Source organism: Oncorhynchus mykiss, chromosome 11 (assembly GCF_057628025.1).
Source record: "Oncorhynchus mykiss isolate SJ-2025 chromosome 11, ASM5762802v1, whole genome shotgun sequence".
Lineage (NCBI taxonomy): Eukaryota > Metazoa > Chordata > Actinopteri > Salmoniformes > Salmonidae > Oncorhynchus > Oncorhynchus mykiss.
In genome coordinates this window covers 12,272,255-12,294,645 of record NC_143032.1, presented here as the reverse complement: position 1 = coordinate 12,294,645, position 22,391 = coordinate 12,272,255, and the positions used below count along the sequence as shown (strand labels likewise).

The 22,391-nt window shown below is 44.3% G+C and overlaps 1 protein-coding gene across 1 annotated transcript in view; it reads left to right on the top strand.

Annotated features, from left to right (window-relative positions):
* Nucleotides 1–529: 529 nt before the first annotated feature.
* LOC149979494 (sodium channel protein type 2 subunit alpha-like) overlaps nt 530–22,391 on the top strand; it is a 40,111-nt gene continuing 18,249 nt past the window's right edge. The window contains exon 1 of the mRNA XM_090189396.1: nt 530–1,016. The gene's annotated coding sequence lies outside the window, so the exon portion shown is untranslated. The remainder of the gene's footprint in view (nt 1,017–22,391) is intronic.

The following is a 22,391-nucleotide window of genomic DNA, read 5'->3' as shown; positions in this document are numbered from 1 at the left end:
TCCTGATTGGCCTCATAATCCGCGAGTCTAGTTTTTCAAAACAACATTGGTCCTAATGTTAACTTCCTGAAAAAAGGTTAAGCTAGCTAATTATATCGGGAAACAGATTCCACAAGTCACTATACAGTCTCCATTAAGATAAGGCAAAAACTCACTAATAGTTGAGTTCATAATAATATTCAAGATCAATCAAATGGCATAACCCTTTAATCCTATAGGGCTAGGCCTATATTTCAACTGTCGGCTATTTAAAAGCGCAATGTGCTTTTTGTGACACGTCTAAAGCTAGGAGGATTACAGACTCATCATAAGGAGTTTTTAATAAAACTATTTCATTATCCAGACATTCTTGCTCATCCTCATTCCGTCTCTACATTATTTAAACTTAGTAACCTATTATTGCATGCTCCGCTATAACTTTATTATCCTTGTGCCGTCCTGAAGAACACAGCCGATGATGTGATGTACTGTCCGAACAGCACAGACAAATTGGAGTAGGCGTTACCTCTGAACGTGACTTCCTCACTTCGCGGCTCAAGGGCAATCAAAGGGTCCGGACTTGTTTTCCGAGACAGGTTACAGAATCTCACCGACGCTTCTTGCGGTAAACCGTCGCGCGTAAAGTTGTTATAGACTACTTGGACTAAATCAACAGCTTTGTGGACAACGACTTTCTGCACGGAGCATATTAAATCATTTATTTTGAGTCTATTTATTGAAAAGTGCAATAAAATATAAATGGTCAACTCAGAACCGTTAAAAATATGCCCAATAATGAGTTGGGTTAACAACTGGTAGAATACGCGCGTTTTTTCGAATCATTGGGTGCACCTTGCATTAACAAAACAAATTATATCTTCGAAATAATTATAACACTTTTCAAATAAGGTATTCGGATTGTTTGGAATTGTGTAAAGAGTGTTCGACATGGCCTTATCTCTTCCAGTGGATGGACATGCCAACATTTGTTGAAATAGACTGGGGGACGCAATGCTGTAAATAAAGGAGATTCACATGTAAGTAGACTATTTTCATCTACCTTTGCTGTCCAGTGCCGGTTCCTAACCTCAACAAAATATGTCATTAGATTCCTACTGGCCCTACGCATTTTCTTTAACTAAACATAGCCCATTTAACCTGTACAATTCAGCTATGGTTCACAAAATAGGCGTCTATTGATTTACGTTGACTGTTAGACTAATTTGAACCTTTCGAGGGGCCAATAGGGTATTTCATATTTTCAAATAGGCTAATGAATGTCATATATGGGATATAATTCATGGAAATTATACTTAGGCTACGATAATTTAGCTTTTTCATTACAGTTTAAGACTTAAATACATATGTTGCGTTGTTTAAAAAAAATAATTTTACACAGTTGACTTGGCATATGAAGTGGTGAAACAACCTGTGCTATCATTTACGATTTAAAGATTATAGGCTTGGCTACTAGTTGTTTAAGTTGTAATAATGTTAATTTGGGAAAGGGTTTTCGAAAATGCGCAACCCTTAATGCTTTGAATATGTTGTTAGGAAATCACCGTGGCGCGAGCACGGGGGATTAGTTTCCCCACTTGGTAATCATGTTTAGAAGCACTCTTTGGTTGATTACATGGGTTGAAATGATAAGGGCACGACAGTAGAATAAAAGGTTCAAGTCTTCAAAGCGATGACGGTGTCGTGGTTTTTCTGTTCAAATTTGGCACAAAAAATTGGTTGGGATTTGTGTTGGTTAGTGTTACGCTTGTCCTTTGTCTTTATGTGATCCAAAGAGTGATTCCAATTTATGTATAGGTTACAGTATTAAAAAACGTTTTAACATCAGATAACATCAACTAAGAGCGGCATTGGATACACCGTCAAGACAACTTACAATAAAGGACAACAGGTGTCTGCAGGCTATGCCTCGCATGCCAGGGTAGCCTAGATCTGAGAGTGCCATCGCAGTTCAAAAGCCGTGACACTGAGATGTTTGTTCAATGTACCAGCGAGCTGTTCTCCCGAATAACTGACCTTTCGAGGTGTATGTAGTTGGCTAAGTAGACGCGGAAGCTGTCGCGCGGTGGTTTTCCTGGCGACGCGAACCGCTGTGCTCTTGTCCAAGGTCCTGAAAGTCAAGACAATTAACGGGGGATTCGGTTAAAGTCGAATCTCGTACTAGGTTAAAACCCTTTAAAGCTTAAATGTTGTTTTACCTACTGTACTAAATAATTTGCTTCAACAGCTGCAAAATAACAGAGTTTAATCAGGACAAAAATAATAGAAATACAATAACTGATTAATGTTAAAAACATAATTATATATAGATATGAATATATATATATATATATATATATATTTAAAAACATGCATAAGATATAGGCTAGTATATATATATATATATATATATATATATATATATATATATATATATATATATATATATATATATATATATATATATACATACACACACACACACACAAGTATGTGGACACCCCTTCAAATGAGTGGATTCCTCATAGACAAATATTGGCAGTAGAATTTCCTTACTGAAGAGCTCAGTGACTTTCAAAGTGGCACCCTCATAGGATGCCAGTTTTCCAACAAGTCAGTTTGTCAAATATCTTCCCTGCTAGAACTGTCCCTGTCAACTGTAAGTGCTGTTATTGTAAAGTGGAAATGTCTAGGAGCAACAACGGCTCAGCCACGAAATGCTAGGCCACACAAGCTCACAGAATGGGACCGCTGAAGTGCGTAGAGCATAAAAATCGTGTGTCCTTGGTTGCAACATTCACTACTGAGTTCCAAACTGCCTCTGGAAGCAACATCAGCACAAGGACTGTTCGTCAGGAGTTTCTTGAAATGGGTTTCCATGGATGACCAGCCGCACATAAGCCTAAGATCACCATGCACAATGCCAAGCATTGGCTGGAGTGGTGTAAAACTCACCACCATTGGACTCTGGAGCAGTGGAAACACATTCTCTGAAGAGATGAATCACGCTTCACCATATGGCAGTTCGAAGGATGAATCTGGGTTTGGCAGATGCCAGGAGAATGCTACCTGCCCCAAAGCATAGTACCAACTGAAGTTTGGAAGGGGAGGAATAATGATCTGGGGCTATTTTTTAATGGTTCGGGCTAGGCCCTTTAGTTCCAGTGAAGGGAAATCTTAACGCTACAGCATACAATGACATTCTAGACAATTCTGTGCTTCCAACTTTGTGGCAACAGTTTGGGGAAGGCCCTTTCCTATTTCAGCATGACAATGCCCTCGTGCACAAAGCGAGGTCCATACAGAAATTGTTTGTCAAGATCAGTGTGGAAGAACTTGTTTGGCTTGCACAGAGCCCTGACTTCAACCACATCGAACACCTTTGGGATGAATTGGAACACTGACTGTGAGCCAGGGATAATCGCCCAACATCAGTGCCCGACCTCACTAAGGCTATTGTAGCTGAATGGAAGAAAGTCCCCGCAGCAATGTTCCAACATCTAGTGGAAAGCCTTTCCAGAAGAGTGGAGGCTATTAAAGCAGCAAAGGGGCGACCATATTCACCATATTTAGTTGGTGAAAATAGCACATAATGACACAGCGCTTATGTAAGACATTTAAACATTAAAACAGAAATGTGCAACATGTTTGGATATGCTATGTCCAGAGCATTCTCCACTAAGGTGATATCATACCACACATCAGATCGATGTTATGGCTGAAGCTTTTGCTTGTATTCCTCCAAACCCACACCATGTTCCCCTATGTCAGGTATCCAGAAGTGGAGCCTCTGACTGTGCTATGAGGGGGTTTGTTGGTTATATAAAATACCAGGCTCATGCATGCTTGCTATGGGGTTGCGCATGATTAACAGCCTTTGTATTTGCATAAAACTGTCAAAACATCATCAACGCCTTTGGCAAGACATCCACAACTCACGCTGCCTCACTTGCCTGTTTGTGTGTATATATAGAGAGATAGTTATGAATTCATAGTTATGAGTCTAAGCAAAAGCTTTTCTCAGTTGAAGTCTTGTTATTATCAGCAATAGGCGCATCTGGAATGTTCTCTCAACTTGTGTTCTTATCGACCCCCAGCATTGTGAGAGGGAAAGAAATGAGGGCGAATGCATTCTCATACTGCAATTTCATTATTATTTAACACTACAAATAGAAAGGATGTCACTTATAAGTTTTGCCTCTTGTTTGTCTAAAGCCTACACAAGGGCTATAGCCTATGGGGAGGATTCATCCGAGGTTTCATCAGGGTCCCTATTGTTGTTTTTCCAAACGCTTCAGTGTGCCATGCTATAAATGTGGAGACACAAAGGAGTCCAGTCAATCACAGAATGGGCATGTCCACGTTACATCTCCCAGTCATAGCATCTCTGAAAATGTATGTAAATATAACCTGCCCAAAGGTCTTTTACCAAGCTGGATACCTTGAGGTATCCCCAATTTCCCTTTTTTGGGGAAATGTCATTTTTGAAGAGAGTGTCATTACAATTATAATCAAATCTTGTATAATAACAGAAAATGAAAAGGACTGTGTAGTAGGCCTACATTCCAAGATTTGTGTCTGTATCAAATCCAACCACATGTCAAGCTCAGATGAACAGATTTCTGGGCAAAATATCAAGACTTCTGTATGGACTACATGGCAGCAGACCAGGCCTGGTTGAAACATTGTATCCCACATGTATTTGTTTGTTTGTTTCAATGGTAGAAACACATCATTCTCAGACATGACCAGCGTCTGTTTTGCTAAAGCAAAGCAAGCCATGACTATCCACTAGCAGATACCACCATGACTACTAGCAGACACCACTGATGACCATGGGTTCATTATTTGTTTTGCAGCTCATGGTATTCTCTGTGTGAATACAGATATTTCTGTGATTTATCGGACTGCTTGTTTTTTTATTATCCCTTTCCTCTAAACAGGAAGAAAGGAATCTTTCCTCTTGTTAGGAATATTTTTTATTCTGGGGAAGTGCATAAATATTTATCTTGCTATTTCACAGATTCCCAGATGTATGCCTCAAACTATAGGTCTGACTTTACTTTAGGTACACTGTGAGCCCTTCGTTGGCTGCTATCGCCATACAGATGTAGGATCTTAATTTGAGCCAGTCTCCTACAGCAGGAAAAAAATACTGCAGCGACAGGAAATGTGAATTATAATAAATGGACATTTTTGTTGCGGTTGATATTGTCACGGCAGATTTCCTCCTCTTCCTCTGAAGAGGTGAAACAAGGATCGGACCAATACGCAGCGTGGTAGGTGTCCATGGTTTTTAATAAGAAAAACTCAACCTGAACACAAATACAAAAAAAAAACAATAACCGTGAACTAACCAAAACAGTCCCGTGTGACACTGACACAGGAAACAATCACCCACAAAATACACAAAGAATATGGCTGCCTAAATATGGTTCCCAATCAGAGACAACGATAGACAGCTGCCTCTAATTGAGAACCAATCTAGGCAACCATAGACATACAATTACCTAGAACGGAAACAGCCCCATAAACTTACAAAACCCCTAGAAAGGAAATAGCCCCATAAACATACAAAACTACCTAGAAAGGAAAGAGCCCCCATAAATATACAAAACTACCTAGAAAGGAAAGAGCCCCCATAAATATACAAAACTACCTAGAAAGGAAACAGCCCCATAAACATACAAAACCCCTAGATAAGACAAAACACATAAATCCCCCATGTCACACCCTGACCTAACCAAAATAATAAAGAAAACAAAGACAAAATAGTCTTAAATTTCAATGTGGAAATTACAAACTTTAGAAAAGCTATTTCAAACCTCAAATACACTTCAGGTTTTACATTTTACTGCATTGCGGGAAAATTCTCCTTCAACAAGGCTATCAAATTAAGATCCTACATCTGTATGATGTACTGACTTCAGCTGCTCTGGGTCATGTAGGTTAAACAAGCTGTCAGCAGATCTTTCTTCACAACTCTCATTGCTAGAATTAGCAGTGTGCCATACCAAGAACTGTATTTGCATTTATAGATTTATTTGAAATGGATTTGAGCATTTTCCCCTCTGTTGCAACTTTGCCTTCAGGCTACACAATCGCGTTGGTGTGTGGTGTAACCCACACCAATCGTGGTGGTGCCGTTGCACTGTTGACCTGTCACTAATCACCAGGGAAACGATTGTAAAAAACACCTTGTCTTTCAACCCCCTCTATCTTTGTTGCTCTGCTGTAATAACCCCTTTGGGCGGCCAATAAACTAGCTCTTAAAGAGACCCATTTAAAGCCCAAAGAGTGTGTCAGTGTTTTGACGTGCCTTCTGGAGGAGCCTCAGGGGGTTGATATGAGGAATGGTTTGATACCCATCTCGTTTGTTGGAAATTACCCCTATGTCAAGGGATTTGTCTGCAGCCTAAGTTTAGTTATGGGTCCCGTTTGATCCAAGCTCTCTCAGTGGCTAAGAACACTGATTAGCCAATGGCCACGCAGTAATCTCTACCTTTAATGGTTCCCCCTGGGAACATGGCAGACCGCTCAATTTGGATGAATATGTAACGATGACGTTGGGAGTCAGATGCAGGTGGTGAGTTTAATAATAATGAACACAGAGCGATACAAAACAAGAGAAGCGTCTGGAAATGAACACAGAACCAACACTGCCTGAAGGATGATGCTAGATAAATGGGAGTAATCAGGATAGTGATAGAGTCCAGGTATGCCTCACGATGGGGAGCAGGTGTGCATAATATGGATTGCCAGATGTATGTGTGATGATGGGTTGGCAGGACCGGTGGTTAGTAAACCGGCGATGTTGAGCACCGGGGCGGGAGTAGAAGTGACAGTACCCCCTGTCGTAGGGGACGGCCATGGGACCAGGAACCACTGGCCTGAGGGAAACATGAAAAGAGGGAGAGATTCGGTAATTAGTGGGGAGCTATAATCTATACGTTACCTCATTGACCCGCCGGAAGTACTTGAACGGCCCTACAAACCAGGGGCTCAGCTTCTTACAGGACAGGCGGAGTGGGAGGTTTCTGGTGTAGAGCCAGACGCAATCACCAGGATGGAACATGGGAGCCTCACTACAGTGGTGATCTGCCTGCTCTTTCTGGTGGCAGAGCATCATGGGGGCGTCGTTCCAAACCTCGTCTGCACGCCTGAACCACTCGTCCACCGCAGAGGCTGTGGTCTGGCTCGGGGTTCAGAGCTAGGGCTGGCTCGGGGTTCAGAGCCAGGGCTGGCTTGGGGTTCAGAGGTTGAGTTCTGGCTCGGGGTTCAGAGCCAGGGCCGGCTGATAACGCTGGAAGGGAGTCAGCCCGGTGGAGGAGTGACATAATGAAGTCTGAGCGTACTCCGCCCAGGGAAGGAATCAGGCCCACTCCCCCTGCCGGTCCTGGCAGTGACTCCTCAAAAACCTCCCCAGCTCCTGCTTTATGCGCTCCACCTGCCCGTTTAACTGAGGTTGGTACCCAGAAGTGAGGCTGACCGTGACCCCCAGCTTCTCCATGAAGGCTTTCCATACCCTTGACGGGAATTGGGGGCCACGTTCGGAGACGATGTCCTCTGGAATGCCATCGTGCCGGATGGCCTGATGGAACAGTCTGGAGAGCGGTAGGGCAACCAGAGAGAGGGATAAAACGGCAGGATTTAGAGAATCTGTCCACAACCACCAAAATAGTGGTGAAACCATCAGAGGGGAGATCAGTGACAGAATCAATGGACAGATGAGACCAGGGAAGCTAGGCACGGGAAGGAGTTTCCCAGCTGGAACATGCCGTGGAGATTTAGTTTGGGCACATACGGAACAGGAGTTGACGTAGGAAGTGGCGTCCTGCGAACCACCACTACTTTTTGGAGAAGGATTGATAGTGCGGGTGATACCTGGATGTCCAACGACGACAGCTGTGTGCACCCAGGTCAGCAGCCAATCCCTTATCCCCGTGGGAATGTAGATGCACCCAGGTCAGCAGCAAATCCCTTATCCCTGTGGGAATGTAGATGCACCCAGGTCAGCAGCCAATCCCTTATCCCCGTGGGAATGTAGATGCACCCAGGAGGACAGGTAGTGGGTGCAGGTTCCCTCGCCAAGGCCTGGCGAATGTCCACATGTACATCTCAGACCACGGTGGCTACGACTCGAGGGTGAGATTATGGGTGCACTCAGAGAAGGAACCTCTCCCGAATCATAGAGACGGGACATCGGCTTTGGTGTTCTTTGAATCTGGCCGATATGTCAGATTGAAGTCAAATCTAGTGAAAAAAAGGGAGCACCTTGCATGGAGTGGGTTCAGCAGTATGTACTCCAGGTTCTGATGGTTGGTGAGGATGAGAAATGGGTCCTAGGCACCGTCCAGCCAGTGTCTTCACATCTCTAATGCCAACTTCACCGCCAGGAGCTCCTGATCGCCGAAGTCATAGTTCCTCTCTGCAGGAGACAGTTTCTCTGAGTCATATGCACATGGATAACATTTTTGTGGATTACCTTGTCGTTGGGCACTGTGCTGAAAGATGTCAACCATTCTTCCCCTTCCCGGATAGGATTGTAGGCACTACATACGTACAATTGGGTTAAAAAAGAAAAAGTGGGCCCGTGGAGCTGTTTGATCGCTGCGGGTAACGGTATTTAGTGGTGATGGCATTCAAACATCTGTAATAAATGCATGGGTATAACCCTCCATCCTTCTTTGCCACAAAGAAAAAGCCTGCCGACACAGGGGAGGTGAACATGTGGATGAAACCTTGTTGGAGTGCCTCACAGATGTACTCCTTCGTAGCCTTAGTTTCAGTCATTAACAGAGGGTAGATGCGGCTGCACGGGGGTGCAGAGCCTGCAAGTAGGTCGATGACACAGCCCCAGGGGAGATGAGAAGGGAGACAGTTGCCACTGGTTTTGGAAAGAACCTCCCGCATGTGTTGGTATACCTCCGGGATGTTGGGCTGAAGGGCAACTACTGGACTCTCAACCGATGTGGAACCACAGGGGAAGGGAAAGCAGGTCCTCTGGCATTTGGGTGTCCAGTCCATGATTGTCATCCTCAACCATGAGATGGTGGGGTTATGGCGTTGGAGACATGGGAGGTCTATCTTTTGTATGGGTGCACTGATGATGGATGAATGGACTCCACATTGAAAGGTGCATGGTGTTGTGATGTGTGTGATAATCCCAGATTGATTATCTAGCGCTTGAACTGGAGAAGAGAGCAGGTATAAGATGATGTTCAGGCAGGCGACAAGGGCTTGGTCAATAACATTCCCGTGGCACCAGAATCCACTAGAACTGTAGAAATAGTAGATGAGGGACAGCCAGCTAGTGAAATCGATACTAAAATGGGTTTGGTGGAAAGTGATGATGGAATACTCACGCTGTCGTGGACCCCGTGTTGGAACGTACGGGACACCATTGAAGCTGGTGCCCCTCTTGACCACAATAGGGACAGAGCCCCAGCGGTCTCCTATGGCATCGCTCAGCCACGGGGAGGCATGTGGCCCCTACCTCCATGGAGTCAGGCTCTGATACAGAATGGTCAACGAAGGAGGGAGAGAGGCGATGGGGGTGCCGACGCTCCTGAAATAGGTTATCCAGAAGGATGGCCATGGCGATGAGAGCGTTAAAGGAGATGGTGTAGTATCGGCATGCCAAGTCGGTCTGGACCTCTTTGCGCAATCCTCTTCCGAATAGGGTGTTGAGTGCCGGTTCATTCCATCAGCTGGAGAGTGCCACGGTCCGGAAGGTGAGGACATACTCCGCATCAGTCTGGTCATCCTACCGTAGTTGGAGAAGGAGCTCACCTCCCCTCTCTGCCCTCCGGTGGATGATCGAAGACTCCTCTGAACAGAACCATGAATCCCTCATAGGAAGCCAGCTCCTCCTCTCCCAGACAGCCGTAGCTTACTCCTACTCCTGTCCGGTCAGCAGAGAAATAACCGTGGCAACGTTGGATCTCTCAGTGGTGGGGGTTCCAGTCTGATGAGCGAAATAGAGGGAGTACTGGAATAGAAAGCCACGTCATATTTGTCCGGGAGGGACAAATGGGCATCGCTGACCTGGGCAGACTGCTGGATGGGCTAGGGTGCTGGTTCGACTTGTGGTAGAAAATCCTTCGCTAGTTGGAAGTGATTCCCCTCTGGTAATGTCGAGACATTGAAGAACGCAGAAAACCTCATCCATAGCCATCCCCAGTTGCGCCAGCTGCTAGTGGTGTTGGTGAAATAGGTGTCCCTGTTCACCGATCATCTGGGAATGTCCTGATTCCCTGCTGCTTTCATTTGTAAAGGCAGAATTCTGTAACGATGACACAGGGAGTCAGGAAGCAGGTGGCAAGTTTAATAATAATAAACATAGAGCGATACAAAACAAGAGCAGCGTCTTGACATGAACACAGAACTAATACTGCCAGAATAGTGATGCTAGGGAGTGCTAGATAAAGGGGGAGTAATCAGGGTATTGATGAAGTCCATGTGTGCCCTAATGATGGGGCGCAGGTGTGCGTATCTGCCAACAGCTCTGGTGGACATTCCTGCAGTCAGCATGCCAATTGCATGCTCCCTCAAAACTTGAAACATCTGTGGCATTGTGTTGTGTGACAAAATTGCACATTTTAGAGTGGCCTTTTTTTTATCCCCAGCACAAGGTACACCTGTGTAATGATGACACTGTTTAATCAGCTTCTTGATATGCCACACCTGACAGGTGGATGGATTTACTTGGCAAATGCTCACTAACAGGGATGTAAACAAATGTGTGCCCAACATTTGAGAGAAATACTGTTTTGTGCATATGTAACATTTCTAAGATCTATTATTTCAGCTCATGAAACATGGGACCAACACTTTACATGTTGCGTATATATTTGTGTTCAGTGCATATTGATCACGCAGCTTCCCAAGTCCTTTTGAGGAGACAAGCATTTGTCAAGGGACAAAGAAAAGTGATTCATACCTTGTTATGGAATGACCCCTTTTGACCAGAGTAGCAGTGTTTAAATGCTGTATTCAGAGTAAGGTTAGTCATATAGCACAAGATTACATTTCGCTTCGTCCCATGAGACAATATGAGTCTAATACGGTCTCATGAGATGATATCAGTAGGCCTTTATGATTGTGTGTACAAGTGGAATTAGTATTTGAGAGTTTTGATTAACTCGGTCATGACATAAGAGCCCAGGACTGAATAAATACTGGTGGTCAGACAGACAGATATGTGCTACCACTGTTCTAACCGGTTTGGGAATGTAAAGGCTTTGGGAGATGACCAAATCTCACCAGCAGTAACAGCAATCTAAGTCCCCTGCCTTTTCCTTTGAGATTTGCAGGCCGAACGGCATTCAGTCAGAAGGGTTCAAGCGCGGTATGAACTTACAAGAATGAGTTGGAGATTTGCGGCATTGATAACGCTCAAAGGCACTATAATTAAGCAATAAGGCCCGAGGAGGTGTGGTATGTGACCAATATACCACGGCTAAGGGCTGTTCTTATGTACGACGCAACGCGGATATACCATTAGCTGTGGTATATTGGCCATATACCACAAACCCCAGAGGTGCCTTATTGCTATTATAAACTGGTTATCAACATTTTTAGAGCACTAAAAATAAATGTTTTGTCATACCTGTGGTATACGGTCTGATATACCACGGCTGTCAGCCAATCAGCATTCAAGGCTAGAACCACCCAGTCTATAAAAGAATGTTGATGACACATAAACATAAGACGCAGGAATAAATGCAATTCCACAGAGGAAGTCCATTGTCTGAAACCCTGTGTGGTTTTACCTTACAGAATGCCAACTAAATAAGAAGAAGAAAAGTGGAGGTTTTTATTCGCCACTGACAAATATCTTGTTGGAGTGAATCAAAAAGCTGTCATTGAGGTTTCAACAGTTTCTCTCGTCAGTAGATCATTCCTAGGTACCCATCTTGATGTTTAAACCAAGTTAAAGCGCGGAGTAGAGGTGGCACTTAGCTTTGAGGCTATACACCAGTGGTTTACAGACAGGATGCCCTTGTAAAACTGCATTGTTGGTTACGAGCTTTTAAATAAGCATTTCACTGTAAGGTTGTATTCGGCGCACCTGTTGTATTCGGCGCATGTGACAAATACAAATTGATTTGATCATTCAGTACATACTTTGAACAAAGTCAAATGTGTCAGACACGGAAGGGAGAAACACTGTACATATCTCTCCATAGATTGTGACATTGCCTCCATTGTAAAGGAGAGGAGACACAGCTATTTTTGGAAGCCAGTTTGGATACATTATGAATTATACACACACTGATTCTGGCATCCACCCTGGTCTATGTCGGCAGTAGCCTCAGGGGAAATATGGCCATCACACTTGTAGTAGCTAGATGCACTGCGCTCCAACAGTGTTTTGTCAAGCTCTTTCCCATGTCTGACAAGCACAAGCCGTGCTGAGGTTGGCAGACTTCAATGCTAGAATAGACAGATCCTGTAGAAAAGCGCAACAGTTATTTTTATTTTATTTTTTAAACTCTATTTATCTAGGCAAGTCAGTTAAGAACAAATTCTTATTGACAGTTTTTGCCCAGTTGGGTATGATGTCCTGTGTGTATGTGAGATTTAGTGGGTATGTGTGTTTGTTTGTTCGTTTGTGTGTGTGTGTGCACAGGCGAGTGTGTGTGTGTGTAACAACAAAGTGTATGTTTGACCATAAAGTATTTTTAACACAAGGCTGATCCGGTACAAATGTATTGAAAGTACAGATGAAAACGATAAGTCAAGACACACATAAAACCAGATTGGAGTAGATTGAACAACCCAAAAAAGACAGTAATGTGGAGAAAAACAGAAAGAAAAGCATGAGACCGAGCCTCATGACAGTGCATGAGCTTTATCAAGCCCTGAGTTCTATTAAAGAGGCTACACTGCTCTTTTAGCAGGAAACTACTGTGACAAGGTGGGGATGAGAGGATTCAAACAAGATGAATCTAAGTGGGTCGCAAGAGCGTGAGGCAATTCTGCATCCATAAAACAGACGGAAAGGGAGCGAATCAATGTAAAGGCTATTAGGATGATCAAGATCATGTCATTTTAGGACCAGAACAGGGCCAAAACAGAGTTTGTTGAATTTAGGCAAAGGCAAAGCTTCCTGTGCTGTTGCTTTGTCTCAAATATGCACATATTAGGTCAAATTTAGGGTTTGGGTTTGAAATTCCTGTATTTTTCAGCTATTACTAACTCTAAATATGTCAGTAGTAGTAGTTTTTGTATTTTATCTGGATGTAGTGGCTATGTGTTTGACTATGTGTAACGATGTTATGCATAGGAAATGAACAGAACTAACTAGCAGTGAGCTTTGTTTTGATTCGACATTGACTCAGTAGGCCTCATTTTAGCCTCGGGGGAATTATTACTAAAACATTATTACTAAGATGGACAATTTAATCATTTCTAATGAAGGGGATTATGAATTTCCTTAAAAGTGGAAGTGGGTGGTTTGTTATGACATACACATTATATCAAGAGAATGCCTTAAGGATATCAAAGGGGACAAAATCAAAGGGGGGGAAATGCTGTGCCTCTTCACTTACAATACATAGTGCTCTGTCAAAGTGTATGGGGTCGAGAGTTTCAAGTTCCTTGGTGTCCACATCACCAACAAACTATCATGGTCCAAAAACACCAAGACAGTTGTGAAGAGGGCACGACAACACCTTTTCCCCCTAAGGAGACTGAAAAGATTTGGCATGGGTCCCCAGATCCTCAAAAAGTTCTACAGCTGCACCATCGAGAGCCTCCTGACCGGTTGCATCACCACCTGGTATGGCAACTGCTCAGCATCTGACCGTAAGGCACTACAGAGAGTAGTGCGTACGGCCCAGTACATCACTGGGGCCAAGCTTCCTGACATCCAGGACCAATATACTAGGCGGTGACAGAGGAAGGCCCAAAGAATTGTCAAAGACTCCATTCACCCAAGTCGAAGACTGTTCTCTCTGCTACACTACTGCACGGCAAGTGGTACCGGATCACTAAAAGGCTCCATAACAGCTTCTACACCCAAGCCATAAGCCATTTTTCCCCCTCCCCATCTGTCTACTGTAGAGTCTGAACTTTGCTCACGTTGGCAGAGAATTTGATCTCAATGTGTCCCCCGTAGCTCAGTAAACACTGTGATGGGAGTGGAGACTCACCCTGAACTAGAGCAGAGGGGTGACAGGGTTTCTGCCCATTACACTATCACTCTGCTGCCTATTTGACGTTCAAGGCTGCACAAGTAATTGGCAAAGACAGGGAGCGCTGAACAATGATTCATATAGCTCTCATGGTATCCATATCTGTGGAATTAGAACTGATTGACTGTGGAGTGTGGACGCCACACACTGACAATTAAGACAAACTATCAAAAACGACCAATTCTTTCTGACCTCTTTTCAAGCTAAATTAAAATCAACCTGAACATTGATGTCTAATTAAGCAATAAGGCCCGAGGGAGTGTGGTATACTGCCAATATACCATGGTTAAAGGCTGTTCTTATGCACAACACAACACGGAGTGGCTGGACACAGTCTTTAGTCGTGGTATATTGGCCATATATCACAAACCCCTGAGGTACCTTATTGCTATTATAAAATGGTTAACAACATAATTAGAGCAGTATAATTAAATGTTTTGTCATACCTGTGGTATACGGTCTGATATACCATGGCTGTCAGCCAATCAGCATTCAAGGCTCAAATCAGGCAGTTTATTATGAAGAACACATACTGTGCAGTGAAGGCTTAAGCGGAGCACTCTGCTAAATGACTGAGCTACAGGTAGTCTATGTGTGGGATTCTGAGAGCCATTTCTCCTCATTAATTAGTACAGCATTCTGCGATGCAGGGAAGGCCTCATAAAAACACAATATGTGACCAATTGTCTTAAAAAGGACTCAATATCCGATTTGTTGATTTTCTGTTGCTTTTTTGCAGATCATTAAGAGTTTCGGAATTGTGTATTATACACTATATTGTCACAAACGTAAAGCTGTTTTTGGGATGTTTTGGTCGAGGTATTGCAAACTGCAACCGAGGCCTAAGTCTGAAGCAGCACCCTAGACATAGATTTTTCTAACCAAATGTGGCATGCCAAGGGAAAAAATATAAACTGCTGTAAACTACCATCTGTGGACAAGAAGGAGATTATGGATTTGAAATAATTCTATCAGCGTTTCCTAACTGACAGTCTGATTAGATGTATCACTGTAGCTGCCTGGACGATGAGAGAGAGAGATGCCAAGAAGAGTGAAGAAAATGGAGGGAATATATACACTAAACGACCAAAAGTATGTGGACGCCTGCTCGTCGAACATCTCATTCAAAAGTCATGGGCATTGATATGGAGTTGGTCCCCCCTTTGATGCTATAATAGCCTCCACTCTTCTGGGAAGGCTTTCAACTAGATTTTGGAACATTGCTGCGGGGACTTGCTTCCATTCAGCCACAAGGGCATTTGTGAGGTAGGACATGGAGGTTGGGTGATTAGGCCTGGCTCGCAATCAGCGTTCCATTTTCATCTCAAAGGTGTTCGATGGGGTTGAGGTCAGGGCCCTGTGCAGTCCAGTCAAGTTTTTCCACACCGATCTCGACAAACCATTTCTGTACGGACCTCGCTTTGTGCACGGGGGCATTGTCATGCTGAAACAGGAAAGGACCTTCCCCAAACTGTTGCCATAAAGTTGGAAGCACAGAATCGTCTAGAATGTCATTGTATGCTGTAGCGTTAATATTTCCCTTCACTGGAACTAACGGGCCTAGACCGAACCATGAAAAACAGCCCCAGACCATTATTCCTCCTCAAACCAAACTTTACAGTTGGCACTATGCATTGGAACAGGTAGTGTTCTCCAAACCCAGATTCGTCCGTCGGACTGCCAGATGGTGAAGCGTGATTCATCACTCCAACGTGTTTCCACTGCTCCAGAGTCCAATGGCTGAGAGCTTTACACCACTTCAGCCAACACTTGTAATTGTGCATGGGGATCTTAGTCTTGTGTGCGGCTGCTCGTCCATGGAAACCCATTTCATGAAGCTTCCGACGAACAGTTCTTGTGCTGATGTTGCTTCCAGAGGCAGTTTGGAAATCGGTAGTGAGTGTTGCAACAGAGGCAGGTGATTTTTACGCGCCAAGTGCTTCAGCACTCGGCGGTCCCATTCTTTGAGCTTGTGTGGCCTAGCATTTTGCGGCTGAGCCGTTGTTACTTCTAGACGTTTCCACTTCATAACAAAATAACTTACAGTTGACTGGGGCAGTTCTAGCAGGGCAGAAATTTGAGGAACTGAATTGTTGGAAAGGTGGCATTCCTATGCCGGTGCCACGTTGAAAGTCACTGAGCTCTTCAGTACGGGACATTCTACTGACAATGTTTGTGTATGGAGATTGCATGGCTGTGTGCTCGATTTTATACACCTGTCAGCAACGGGTGTGGTTGAAATAGTTGAATCCACTAATTTGGCTTTTGTGTATATAGTGTATATAGCCAAACTGAAAATTGGACCAAGACAGTTAAATCTCTCACACTTTTACAGTCTTAACTGGACAGTTTTGTTGAAGCCCATCGTTTTATTCTTCTTTTTAACCAATGGGTAGGCTTTTACCTCACTGCCAAATAGTGTAGAATTTAAAAGAGACTCCTAAGGCATGTGGATAAGAACCAATGAGACAATGGCCATTGTCCATACTAACATACCATGTACACTTGGAATAAGCAATGTATTGGGTATGCATTCTAAATAATATGCTAGTGCTGCTATTGGAACAGACCACGTTGTGTTCCATCGCGAAAGGTCCGCTGTTGTATTGGAACAGAGCCTATGACACTGGACAATGAGAGTATGCACAATGCATGACTCCTCCAACCTGAATGACACCTGTCACCGTACTCCAACTGACACCAGCAACTGTGTGTGTATGTGTGTGTGTGTGTGTGAATATTTAGCTAGCAGGGGCGTCTAACAGGGAGTCTAATAATATCAGAGTTGACTCGTCCACCACGGGGGCCCTGGGATAACTCATGGTTGGCTTTGGCTCGGCATGGTGCGAGAGTGGCTGAAACAACACCGTCCTGAAAGGCACAGGACACAGGTGGTGACGAGCTGCTGGTTGATAATCTTTAGGCGGGGGAATCAAAGAAAAGTGATTGCTGAGCAGCGAAGCAGCGAAGCACTTCCACAGGCGAGGTGAAAGTCCAGGTTATAAGGCTGAGGATATAAGGCTGGAGCTAGGGCCAAACCCAGGAAAGACTGACCCAATGACTTTCAAAAAACAGGCAGGCAGGCAGGCAGGCAGGTAGGCAGGCAGGCAGGCAGGCAACAAGGTACACACACATACTACATGTTAATGTTTTTTTTAATGTATTTAGATTTTAAAGTATTTTGTCTGTAAAGTATTTTTCGTTGTGTCGGAACCCAGTAAGACTAGCTGTTGCCATTGGTGTTGGCTAATGGGGATCTTAAGTAATCACATCAAAATCAAGGCAGCCAGGTAGGCAGGCAGGCATCTAGATAGACAGGCAGGCAGGCAGGCATCTAGATAGACAGGCAGGCAGGCAGGCATCTAGATAGGCAGGCAGGCAGGCAGGCATCTAGATAGACAGGCAGGCAGGCATCTAGATAGACAGGCAGGCAGGCATCTAGATAGACAGGCAGGCAGGCAGGCATCTAGATAGACAGGCAGGCAGGCAGGCATCTAGATAGACAGGCAGGCAGGCAGGCATCTAGATAGACAGGCAGGCAGGCAGGCATCTAGATAGACAGGCAGGCAGGCAGGCATCTAGATAGACAGGCAGGCAGGCATCTAGATAGACAGGCAGGCAGGCAGGCATCTAGATAGACAGGCAGGCAGGCATCTAGATAGACAGGCAGGCAGGCAGGCATCTAGATAGACAGGCAGGCAGGCATCTAGATAGACAGGCAGGCAGGCAGGCATCTAGATAGACAGGCAGGCAGGCAGGCATCTAGATAGACAGGTAGGCAGGCAGGCATCTAGATAGACAGGTAGGCAGGCAGGCATCTAGATAGACAGGCAGGCAGGCAGGCATCTAGATAGACAGGCAGGCAGGCAGGCAGGCATCTAGATAGACAGGCAGGCAGGCAGGCAGGCATCTAGATAGACAGGCAGGCAGGCAGGCATCTAGATAGACAGACAGGCAGGCAGGCATCTAGATAGACAGGTAGGCAGGCAGGCATCTAGATAGACAGGCAGGCAGGCAGGCAGGCATCTAGATAGACAGGTAGGCAGGCAGGCATCTAGATAGACAGGCAGGCAGGCAGGCATCTAGATAGACAGGTAGGCAGGCAGGCATCTAGATAGACAGGCAGGCAGGCAGGCATCTAGATAGACAGGCAGGCAGGCAGGCATCTAGATAGACAGGCAGGCAGGCAGGCATCTAGATAGACAGGCAGGCAGGCAGGCATCTAGATAGACAGGTAGGCAGGCAGGCATCTAGATAGACAGGCAGGCAGGCAGGCATCTAGATAGGCAGGCAGAACTTTCAAATCAGGCACCACTACAGACAGAACATCCATATGGACAGGCCCACCTGCTGACACGAGAGATATTCTCTCTCTCTCTCTCTCTCTCTCTCTCTCTCTCTTTTCCCCTCTCTCTCTTCCCCTCTCTCTCTCTCTCTCTCTCTCTCTCTCTCTCTCTCTCTCTCTCTCTCTCTCTCTCTCTTTGTCTCTGTCTCTCCACCTCCACACACTGACTGGGGATTGACTGAGACGATGTGTTTTCTAATGTTGCGATTCACCTCATTTTTCATTCTAGTGTTTTCACCTCTTAGCACGGTCACCCTCTCGAAATTTGTCAATAACCGTCAAATTAACCAGAGCACAATTATGTGGCAGCATTCATATCACCATAAAATGGTGTGAAACAGCATTTTATTGTACCTCCAGAGTGGAATTGAATCTGAACAACACCACACATGGGACTGGTTTCCCAGACATAGAATAAACTTAGTCTCGCACTAAAAGTTATTTCAATGGATTTTCCATTGGATTTTTTTTGTCAAGGACTCGGCTTAATCTAGTCAACCCTTAGTGTAATTTTAATGATTCTCTTTTGGTTATCGAGTCCTCCCATTCTATTGTTTCCAGTGCTGACATGTGGAGTCATCCTTGATGAGTGTTGCTTTAATGTTCTTTTAAACGTTGCCTCCATGTTGCCACCCGAGTAGATCTGGCCAAACAGAGTATAGATTTCAGATGGAAATCAACCGCAACCCAACCATCTGCTCAGGTGTTCTTCATTATTTACTGTACTTGTTTCCCACTCTGACAGCGGTCATTACTTTAGAGCGAGATGGATGTCTCACATGTTTAACCAAACTAAGCTGCAGCGAAGCCCAAGCCGCCCCCCTGAGCTGTGAATGTCCCTGTCAGTCAGAAGGCAGGCGACCTTAATGACTCAGTTAACACACACACACACACACACACACACACACACACACACACACACACACACACACACGGCTAATACACCACCTATGAATCCTACCATTCCATGATCACAGGCCAACTCCCAGGCCTGCCACTGCCTCTGGATGAGATATTAATAACAGGATTGCTGGAGTATTCCACTGCTTGCTCATCCCAACGTCTAGCATTTGGCATTTGGTCATTTTTGTGTTGTTTAAACGGTTTGTTTGTATGGTTGTATAGATGTCGGATAATAACCATATTACAACCTGTGTTTTTTTTCATGACGGCAATCAAGTCAGGGAATTTTTGGTGTGTTTTTTTTTTTTACAATTAAATATTTTAGAGGGTGTCATCTGATAGTTGTGCAGAAAATAATATTCATATTAAATAGGGAAATTTGATTTCCAATTTGATTAATTTGCAACAAAATACAAAAAAATACAAACCTACATGACAAGACAAATACAAGACTGTAAGTAGGTGGCAGTACCTACAGGATACAGTCCTTGTTTGTGTATCAAATGACACCCTCCCCAATGTGCTGTCAGACAATGAGTTGACCTACTCCTGTGTGTGAAATGGTGAAACAGAGGCTTTACTTCTGATAAGGAGGGAAGAATTTCTGAACCTACCTGGGAGGTGTGTCTTTCACCTCTGCTAGGCAATTAGTGCTAGTACTTCAGTAGCTCCTGTTTTTTTTCATAAGCATCTGTAAGTGGCAGAGTTGTCAAGTGGCACTGCCGAGTTGCTCTGCAGAGTTATTGGAGGAAGGAAAGTAGGAAAGTTCCACTCTCTCACTTGAGTATCTTACCTAGTTACTTTCAGATGATCTCATTTTGTTCTTCAGTAGCTTTGGCAAGTATGTGTGTTTTTTTAATCCTAGTTCGCTCCTCTGCCTGAAGGTTTTACAGACGCTCTCCACCTCGTGGCTGCAACCCTTCTAATTTAGTGTACCCTGCGTGCACTACCCATGTGGAATTCCTAATCTCCGGCAACATTTGGAACTGACAAATTGCCGTCATTAAAGCTGAGTTAATCTCAGCCTACAGTATATTGTCCTTCAGTCTCTACACTTTTTTGTCCCTGACAGAGACATGGATTTCCCCAGACAACACTGCTACTCCAGCTGCTCTCTCATCATTTGACTGTGTGTTCTCTCATAGTCCGAGAGCATCTGGTCGTTGCAGTGGTGGCACAGATCTACTCATTTCTGGAGATTTTCCATGCAGCCACTGTCACATGTCCACTCAAGTTTAACATTGTTGTCATTTATCATCCACTAGGTGCCCTTGAACAATTCCCCAATGAGCTTGACATCTCGATAAGCTCATTTCCCGACACTGGCTGACCACTCATCGTACTGGGCGACTTTGACCTCCCGACACCTGACTTCAATTAATTTCTTTCCACCTTTTCCTACTCCTTTTCCTCTTTTGACCTCACCCTTTCTGTCACCTCACAAGGCAGGCAATACGCTTGACTTGATCTTCACTAGAGGCTGTTCACTCACTAATCTCACTGCAACCCATCTCCATGTCTCTAATCAGTACTTTTCTCTCCATCTCTCCTCCAACTCTACCCACTCAGCACCTACCCAGATGGTCATGCACCACAGCAATATTCACTCTCCCTCTCCCACGACTCTCTCCTCTTCTATCCTATCCCCTTTCCTTTCGGCTAAATCCTTTTTTCTCCTTTTTTTGTCTTTTGACTCTACCTTTTCGACCCTACTCTCCTCCCTTTCCGCATCAATTGACTCTCACTGCCCCCTTTTCTTCTAGCTGGCTCAACATTCCCCTCCCCCTCCCACTCCGTGCTAACAGAATGGGGCTGTGGGCAGCTGAATGGAAACGGAGGAAAACTAAACTTCCGGAGGACCTATCATCCTTCCACTCCCTCCTCTCTGCCTTCTCTTCCTCTGTATCTGCTGCTAAAGCCGCTTTCTATCACTCTAAATTTCAAGCTTCTCCCTCCAAACTCTATTCCACTTTCTCCTCCAGCCTTAAAACTTCTTATGGCTAGGGGTTCCGCTAGCGGCACCCCTCGACAACATTCCGCTGAAAAGGCAGCAGGCAAAATTTCACACATTAACAAGTGCAATAGAGCAAATGAAAGATAAACTTCTTGTTATTCTACCCATCATGTCCGATTTCAAAAAGGCTTTACAGCGAAAGCACAACATATGATTATGTTTGGTCAGAGCCAAGTCACAAAAACACACACAGCCATTTTTCCAGCCAAAGAGAGGAGTCACAAAATTAAGAATTAGAGATAAAATGAACTTCTTATGCCTGGGTGCAGTATTGAGTAGCTTGGATGAATAAGGTGCCCAGAGTAAACTGCCTGCTACTCTGTCCCCGTTGCTAATATATGCATATTATTATTAGTATTGGATAGAAAACACAGTTTCTAAAACTGTTTGAATGATGTCTGTGAGTATAACATAACTCATATGGCAGGCAAAAACCTGAGACAAAATCCAACCAGGAAGTGGGAAATCTGAGGTTGGTCGATTTTCAACTCAGCCCCTATTGAAGATACAGTGGGATAATGGTCATCTTGCACTTCCTAAGGCTTCCACTAGATGTCAACCGTCTTTAGAAACTTGTTTGAGGCTTCTACTGTAAAATGGGTGTTGAATGAGAGGGGAATGAGTCAGAGGTCTGCCAGCAGTCACAAGCTCAGTCACGCGCATTCACATGAGAGGTAGCTCCCGTTCCTTTGCTTTTCTGAAGACAAAGGAATTCTCCGGTTGGAATATTATTGAAGTTTTATGTTAAAAACATCATAAAGATTGATTCTATACATCGTTCGACATGTTTCTATGGACTGTAACGGAACTTTTTGACATTTTGAACTATCCCTTTAAGTAATAGAGTGCGAGCTCATTTTGTAAAAAATAAATAAAAATCAACAATCAACAATGAAGCAACATGTTAGCAAGAACACCAAGGACACATTTGAATAATCAAACAGTGCCACTG